The sequence below is a fragment of the Prionailurus viverrinus genome, chromosome A1 (genome assembly GCF_022837055.1).
Source record: "Prionailurus viverrinus isolate Anna chromosome A1, UM_Priviv_1.0, whole genome shotgun sequence".
Taxonomy (NCBI): domain Eukaryota; kingdom Metazoa; phylum Chordata; class Mammalia; order Carnivora; family Felidae; genus Prionailurus; species Prionailurus viverrinus.
The window spans coordinates 131857057-131864700 of record NC_062561.1 but is presented as its reverse complement, the minus strand read 5'-3'; the positions used below and the strand labels follow the sequence as shown (position 1 = coordinate 131864700).

Here is a 7644-nt window from a genome sequence, read left to right as displayed (position 1 = left end):
AGCTGGCCATGTTTCCATTTTTTATTTAAAACATGTACTTCCATTTCATAGAGAGCTTGGAACATGCATGCCAATATGCCTTCTTATTTTTCTCTCACACAGTTCTGACTGGATATTTGGAGTTCATTTGTCGTTTAACTGTAACTTTTGTTGCTGATTAAAGACATTTAATACTTTTTAATTAATTATTTAGAATCATAAATGTATCACATGCACATTATAAAAATTTTTAACACAAATATGTGTTAAAAAAAGTAAGTAACTTATCCACCCTAGCCCCTGGTCTTATCCTTTTGAGGTAACTAATATTTATAGCCTGATATGTGCCCATCGACATTGTTCTCTAGACTTTATGTATATGTTAAAAATATACATATATGTACATATGTGTATACATATATAGTATATATGTCTGTATAAGCATCCAACTCTTGGTTTCCCATCCAAGTACTAACCAGGCCCGACCCTGCTTAGCTTCCAAGATCAGACGAGATTGGGTGCGTTCAGGGTGGTATGGCCGTAGACCCAACTCTTGGTTTCGACTCAGGTCATGATCTCACAGTTTGTGAGTTCGAGCCCTGTTGGGCTCTGTGCTGACAGTGTAGAGCCTGCTTGGGATTCTCTCTCTGTCCCTCTGCCTCTCTCTCTGCCATTCCCACTCTGTCTCTTTCTCTCAAAATAAGTAAATAAACTTAAAAAAAAAAAAAAGGAATGCCCGTTTGAGTGGGTGCATAACTTTACCAGTCTTTTCCTACAGGTGGAAATTTAGGGACCTGGGGATTGCTTTGGGTTTGAATAGTTGCCGATTGTTACAGTCCAGATTTGAGGTTGCCCTGGCAATAGAGACCCCTTGAAATTTAATATATTTCCTTTTAAATGCTTCCACTGGTTAATGATCAGAAAAGAGCCCTTTGATTTTTGGAACTTGGGATGTCTGGCCACAGGCCCCTCGGTTTAATAGCTTTAGCATTGAAGATATTTAAACCCTTTCACCATCTGACCTTTGCCACCAGACTCGACCAACCTCTATTTGAAGAAGAGAACCCACCACATGCCTATAGGAAGTTCTTGGGAGCTTTGACTTTTTCCTTGTCCTAGGTTTATCTTCTGCTAAATCTGCATCCTCCCATCAGCTATCACCTGGGGTTGCCTTCAGCCAAAGCTGGTGCCTTTCTTTAGAACAGGCATCACTACAGACAGTAAGAAGTCTCTCACTTCATGCAGAATTCTCAAGGTCATCCTGTTTTTCCTTGATTTTACAAGGCTTGTAAGCACTTTGCAACCAAATAGCAAGATTTACCACCTTCCCATTTTATAATAATAGGATCCTCACCGCTAAGCCCCATCTTCATCCCTTAGGCAAAGTCAAATGTTAGCACCTTCTACCTGATATGACATTCTGAATCAGTCAGTGTTCTTAGCTGCAAGCAACAGAAGATGACTCTTGCTGATTCAAGAACTGAAAAAAAAATTATATTTAGGACTGTAGTTCATAAAATCTCTAGTAGAGCTGGAGAAATGTACTTGGAGGTTAGGACTTTGTCAGGCAGAATGCCCTGTTGCTTTGCTGGACAGATCCAGCTACTGGTCAAGGAAGATTGTCCTCGATGACACTGGGTATTGGTTGCTTCTGAGGACATTGCTGCCACCATTCTCTGGTAATGCAGACTTACTGCACCTAGCACAGTCACCTGAGTAGATTTTTTTTTAAGTTTATTTATTTATTCTGAGAAAGAGAGAGATAGAGACTAGGAGAATAAGAGAGAGGCTGGGAGGGGGTGGTGGAGAGAGAATCCCAAGCAGGCTCTGCACTGTCAGCACAGAGCCTGATGTGGGGCTTGAACTCATGATCTGTGAGATCATGACCTGAGCCAAAACCAAGAGTGAGACACTTAACTGACTGAAGCACCCAGGCGCCCCAGCCTGAGTAGATTTGAACCTTGTCTTGCTTCAGTGTGTGTGTGTGTGTGTGTGTGTGTGTGTGTGTGAGAGAGAGAGAGAGAGAGAGAGAGAGAGAGAGAGAGAATGAATGTGTGTAATAGGAGATTTTAACAATACAACTATCAGGCATTTATGCTAAAAACTCAATTTTCTTTCTTTTTTTAAAAATAATTTTCTTAAATATATTCCATCTTGCACTGTTAGCCCTCCGTGATGGCTAATTTTATGTGTCAATGTGGCTGGGGTATGGTGCCCGTTTGTTTGGTCACACGCTGGTCTAGTTCAGGCGCTGCTGTGCAGGTATTTTTTATATATGCAGGTATTTTATATGCAGGTATATATGCAGGTATGCTGTGCAGGTATTTTTATACATTCAAATCAGGAAACGTTGAATAAAGCAGATACTTTCTGTGATGTCGCTGTGCCTCCTTCAGGAGTTCAGAGGCTCAAGAGCAAAGAAGAGAAAGAATTCTGCCTCCAGACTGCAACATAGAAACCCTGCCTGAATTTCCAACCTGCAGATTTCAGACTCACATTGGCAACGTCCACTCTGTCTTGAGTTTCCAGCCTGCTTAAGGAATTTCAGACTTGCCCCCACAATTGCAGCAGCCAAGCCCTTAATCTCTCTCTCTCTCTCTCTCTCTCTCTCTCTCTCTCTCTTTCTCTGTCTTTACGTATATATCTATTGGTTCTGTTACTTTGGAGAGCCATAACATACCCACTTAGCACAATCTGACGTACTTCAGACTATCCACTTTGCTTTTCTGACTTTTTGTTTGGGTAACAGTTTGAAACTACAAATATGCACAATATTTGCCAAATATGCACAATGCGTGATACAGCTTTTACCTAGATTTACTAATTTTTACTGTGTATATTTACATAGCTTTTTCTGAAAGTAAGTGGAAAGCTGTAAAATACTTTAGCGGGTACGGGCCTCTTTCACTCCTGACTACTTCCTCCTGCATCTGCTAAGAATACGTAGTAGTCACCGTGATGTGCCGATCGAATGTAGGAAATTAAATATTGATATAAAACAAGTATGTAATATACAGCCCTTCCTCAAATGTCACCACTGTCTCAATATTGTTTATAGCAGTTTTTCAAAAATCTAACATCCAATCCAGGAGCACAAGGTACATTCAATTGTCATAACCTTTTAGTTTCGTTGTCATATTCTTTTAGTTTCCTTTAATCTGAAATAACGCTTAAGCATTTATTCATCCTTTATGATGCTGCATTTTGAAGAGTAAAGATCTGTCGTTGTGTAGAATGCCACCCACGTTGGATTTTTCTGATTTTTTTCTCATGATTAGGTTCAGGTTATGCATCTTTGGCTAGAGCACTACATACATAATGTTAGGTCCTATTCAGTGCATTAACTTGGGAGACCTATGATGTCTTTTGTTCATGTTATCGATGATGTTAACTTTGATCTCTATTAAGGTGGGAGCGAAAAAATTTTAACATTGTGGGTCATTCCACTTGCTCCAGTATTCAGTGATTATATGCCTTGAAACAAGAGTGAAGACAGATCTGTAGACAGATCTGTTACTGTTAGTTGGATTCAGTTTCTACATACCTTTTAGTGTGAACATTTCTCTGTACCTAGTTCGGTAAACTATTTTTATGAGAAATTTATGGTATTATTTTATCACTGCTGGATTCTGTTTTCTCATGTTTTATTTAGAAGTTTTGAATATATATCCATTAGTGAAACTTGTCTCTAGTATTTTTTAAAGCTGTGTTGAGACATAATTTCCATTGTAAAATTCAACCATTTTCACTGTACGCTTGGTTGAATTTTACTAAATTTACATTGATTGAATCAGGCAACATCCCATGTAGCAGATAGAAAAGAGCTCTGAGGAGCTGTACAGACTGAGAGGAGTGTTCTAGCAGGTCTCATCTTGGTCACCAGAAACTGCAGAGGAGAAAAAATAATTTTCTCTCTACCCTTTATGGTGAGTGCGTGGGTGAGCCCTGTTTTTCTGCAGGGCACCTCATAAATGGATAAGCTCATCTAGGTGAAACGTTCTACACTGTGGCCGCCGTAAGTCGAAATTACCTTTGGTAAGGTGAATCTGCTTTTTTAGCTTGAAAACAAAATTCTACTCACCTGAGGCCTCACACTGGACCCAGTCCAGCTTAAGTCGGACCTAGCCTGACACGGGCCCAGTCCAGCCAAGACCCAGTCCAGGTTCTTAGTCGGATCCAGTCCAGAAAAAGAAATGCTCATAACGCAAAAGCTGTGGAACTGGGATTGGAGAGGGACTCAAGAAGCCATCACTTCTTGGGGTAGCAAGAGAGCAGCAAGCTCAGGGGACTCAACAGGTACCCAATTGCTTGCTCCTCCTGGGGTCCCCAGAGAGGGGATTCTCTTTTGGTTTGCTCTTCAGACACGAGGACTGTTAAAAGATAAACTGAAGCATATCAAAAGTTTTAGGAGTTTATTTTCCAAAAAAACCCATTTGAATGGGGCAACATTCATTCTAGAAGACAGGCACTCTCAAGGAGCTATACACACACGCTGAGTGTTATAGGCAGAAGGGAGCAGACGCAAGGAAGTTTCAAAACCCGCTTAGCAAAAAAGCAGGTTGATTACTGCAAGGTTACTTTCCTTTAGGGGATTCCTGGGGTCTATCAGGCAGATTACCTAACTAATGCTCATCATGTAATCGACTGGTTTAAGATTCTATTTCTGAGAGAGTGGGAACTACAATTCTCAGTTTCGTGACCTGGGACTTAGTGTGAGCAACTCCATCTTGGATCTGTTTAGTTTTCAACAATGGACGTCACATTTTGTTTATCTACCAGTTGATAGAGGTTAGATTGTTCCTATTCTTTGACTATTATAAATAATGCTGCTGTGAATGTTCTCATACAATTTTGTTGGACCTATGTTTTCATTTTTCTTGGTAGAGTGGCTAATCATATGGTAGGTATATGCATACCACTTCAAGAAATTTCCACAGTCTTTTGGAAAAGTCTTTTGTGTTTTCCAAAACACCAACACAATTTTTCATTCCCATCGGTAGCATCTGAGGGTGCCACTCTCTCAACAGCATTGCCAACATTACGTATCATGTGTATTTTTCATTATGATAGCGATTTTATGGGCATGAAATGGTATCTCATAGGTTTAATTTGCATTTTTCTAATGACTAATGATGTTTAGCATTTTTTCATGTGCTGACTGACCATTTGTATATTTTCTTTGGTTAAATTTCTGTCAAAATGTTTTGGATGTTTTTTAGTGAGTTCTCTGACTTCCCAGTATTGAGTTGTAAGAGTTCTTCCTATATTCTGATTGTAAACCCTTTATTAGATATACAACTGGTGAATGTTTTTCCCCAGTCTGTGCTAATTTTTTTAATCTTTTTTTATTAAAAAAATTTTTTTTACATTTATTTATTTTTGATAAAGAAAGACAGAGCACAAGTTGGGGAGGGGCAGAGAGAGAAGGAGACACAGAATCCGAAGCAGGCTCCAGGCTCCAAGCTGTCAGCACAGAGCCCCGACGTGGGGTTCAAACTCACAAACTGCGAGATCATGACCTGAGTCGAAGTTGGATGCTTAACTGACTGAGCCATCTTCTTAGTAGTATCTTTTGAAGTGCAATCATTTTTAAATTTTGATAAAATTAAAGTTATTAATTTTCTTTTTCTTTCTATTATGCTGTTGGTGTTGTATCTAATATTTGTTTGCCTAATCCACGATCAAGAAATTTTTCTCTTATTTTTCAAAGAAAAGCTTCATAGTTTTAGTTCTTACATTTAGGTTGAGGAGTCGTTTTTCATTATTTTTTATGGTATAGTGTAAGGGTCCAAATTCATATTTTTGTATGTGATTATTGCTTGTTCCTGTGGTATTTTTTGAAAAGACTATCCTGTTACTATTGAATTTCTTTTGTTTTCTTGTCAAAATTCAGTTGATCACAAATGCCTGTTCCATTGATCTATATGCCAGTCCTTATGAAATACTATGCTGTCTTGATTGGAAGTATTGTAACCAAACTACAGAAAGAGGATGGACCTATATGCCCGATTTGGTTCACATGTCAAGGTGGATGATGCCATACACACACAGTGAAAAGTTCATTTGTCACATTAGGAGACTTTCTGTGGACAGTAGGACAGGTAGGCTAAGCTCATCTGAAAATGGCTTGAGAACAAGGAAAGCAGTTTGGCTTGGGGTTTTGTTATAGTTAGGGGATGGGGTTAGCAGAGACTTGATGGTTTGAATCTCCTACTGGTTCCTGGCAAGGGAGGGGGCACAGGTTTTCTTATTAGCTTGCTCAGATGTGAGGCAAAAAAAAAAAGAGGGGTGAAACTTAAAAGATTATCAACAAGCATCAAAAAATGGAGTCAGACTGTTTATTCAAGGGACTTTATAGTAAGTTTTGAAACCAACAAGTGGTAAGTTCGCTAACTTTTTTTAATTTTCAAAATTGTTTTCAAAACGCTTCTACTTTTCTTTCTTTTTTGGTGCTAGGTTAATGGGTTTTGATATTGGCAACTTACTTGCTTCATAAAATGAAGAAACTTTCCATCTTGAATAGCATAAACAATGAGGAGATTGTCATTTCTTTCAAAGTCAGATTAATACTTTTGAGAAAGTCTTAGTGCCTAGTATTTTTTAAAAATTATGGGTACTTAATTGCCTTTCCAATTTCTTCTGTGATTCTTGGTCTATTAATATTTTTACTTATCAGCTAATATTGGAAAATTATAATTTAATAAGAAATTATGCTTTAGATTTTCAAATTTGTTATGTAAATATGTTGTGGAGCTGTATTTCAGCTTATTTTTTAAATGTTAGACAGTGTTTAATTAGTTTATTTCTTTGGATACATATTGGGAAGGAGTTGATACTACCCTCTGGGTAGGAAGTCAGTTCATGAAATGTCACTAGTTGCCAGAAAACACTTTAAGGGAAAAACTGGAGAATGGATAGAACCTAGCACACGGGGTATTGGAAGGTAAGAGGCCCCCTCTGTTCAGTCCTTTACCACTTTTGCCTTGGGGTTCCTGACCTCCTACCCATAATTGTCCTGCTGCTTGAGTGGAGAAGCTCTGGGGGTCAAGCAAGAACAACCACTTATATGTCCTATGGACTCTCCAGCTAAGACCCCCACCTCTCCCATCTTCAGCTTTATCAGCAGAGAGGAAACTTGAGCACTAACCCACTGCCCCAGAAGGAAGATCTGGTTGCCTTTTCCTGGTAGGGAGCTGAACCCTTACAGAACTCCCCACTTTGGGAGCTGATGTCAGCCACAGGGCTCTGGGCCTGAAGGTGACCAGCTGGTGAGTTCCAGCTTCCCTGGGACTGCAGTGCGAGTTGGAAGGCAGGGGTCTTGCAGACTTGGGCATAGGCTTGGCATCCTATTTTCAACACATCCCTGGAGCTAAAAATCCCCCAAAGAGGGAGCCACTTTCCTGACCATGAAGCATGTCTCCGAATTATAATTTCTTAAAGTGAAAAATGGTTAAGTGTCAATGTCAGAGTGTATTTATTTTGGTGATAATTAAATGCATGATATGCTAAGAGCTCAGACTAGTATTTGGCACACAGAAGGCACTCAAATGTTGATTACTATTGGTATAGAATTGCAGATATAACATTGCTGTGATATTTTAATCCATTCGTTATGCCTTGCTTTTCATTCTTGGCTGAGTTTTGCTGTCTCTTGTTTTTCTTAAT

The 7644-nt window shown here is 39.2% G+C and overlaps 1 pseudogene; it reads right to left on the bottom strand.

The window, feature by feature from the left end:
• Positions 1 to 419: 419 nt before the first annotated feature.
• On the bottom strand, positions 420 to 525 carry LOC125146820 (uncharacterized; annotated as a pseudogene).
• Between the last annotated feature and the right edge of the window lie 7119 nt (positions 526 to 7644).